We start from the raw sequence: 1,397 nt of genomic DNA, 5'->3' as shown, positions 1-1,397 counted from the left end.
CTAGTGTTCTAACAGTGCTTCCGTTTGTAGGCTGGCTGCCTTTTGGCGCAGCAAGGATTTCATTTGGCACTTGTCACTGAAGGACGACGAGACAACTGTCTGCTACCTTATTTGATTGGGAGAATTCTGCTCTGACGGGTTTCCAAATAATTACGTTACAAGGTAGAAAACCCTTAAGGGTAAGTCGCAGACTGTAAACCTTTATTTGGCGTTCCCCAAATTTGACACTAGAGGCAATACAAGTGGTTATGGACAAATGTTTCTAATCAATAAAATCAGTATATGTTAACCTATTACATATGCTGTCAGTCCATTTTTGTTTAGATGAAAAACAGAGGTTAACAAAAAATAATAATAGTAAAAACAAAAAACGTCAAAAACAATATTCACAGACGTGGGCAAGGTTTTCTCATGCTTATTTTAGTCGACATTTTTGTTAGCTTTCCGACCCTGCAAGATAGTCCAGGTGACATGGAAGAACAGAATATTAAATTAAATTGATACAGTTGGAAGTCTCAGCAACGTTTGACGCGATAAAATTGTGGGGCGAGACAGCCAAACACGGACATGAGTTCTTGAGGGTGGACAAGGTTCACGTGAAGGTCACGAGGTAAGACAAGAAATGGCCTCATGGATAGTTGATGAAAAAAAAGAAGAAATCTTGTATTGTTCCCTCTCTATTCAGAGGAAAATATCATCTTTATCCATTCCAAGGGTGAATAGAATGACAGGTGCCTAACACAACAGCACACAAAATGTGATTTTATGTAGGCTGAAAAAGATGCAGAGTTGAGTAAAAGAGGTAATTTGATGGGGCAAGTACTCTTAGCCAGTTAGCACAGTTTAACACCAGTCCTGACCCCAACATGTGGGGTCTAATTAATGTCCAGATTGCATTTGGAGAAATAAAACATGTTTCGTTAATGTTTTAGTTTGGCACTCAGTAGCAAAGCAGTTGTAGGGATGTTAAGAACATTTATGAGGGTTAATTAACAAAATGATGGAACAGAAGTAAAAACAAACAAACATGCAATGCAGTTTTTGCCAACTCTACAGGGTTCTACGAACAGGCTGGTCTGATTGGTTGGTGGAGAGGTGTGTGACACAAGTTCCTCTAATCGTTGCTGGTGCTGTATTTGCCTTTATTCTGAGGAGTGGACCTCAGCAGGACCTTGGGAGTTGGACTCTCTAATGTTAGAAACCATAGGCTCTCTGGCAGCAGAGATGCACCATGTGACACAAACGGTGTTTCCGAGCCTAAAGTTGTCAATTAATAAAATAAAATAAAAACATAACGGTTGTGGGTACTTGGTGGTGACAGCATGGAACATGACTAAAGTGTCATGTCATATATTGTGTGTTTTTAGCTGTGTTGATTCCTAGGTTCTCCTGTTTGC

The sequence above is a fragment of the Hypomesus transpacificus genome, unplaced genomic scaffold (genome assembly GCF_021917145.1).
Source record: "Hypomesus transpacificus isolate Combined female unplaced genomic scaffold, fHypTra1 scaffold_201, whole genome shotgun sequence".
NCBI classification, from domain to species: Eukaryota; Metazoa; Chordata; class Actinopteri; order Osmeriformes; family Osmeridae; genus Hypomesus; species Hypomesus transpacificus.
Note: the sequence above shows the minus strand (reverse complement) of the source record.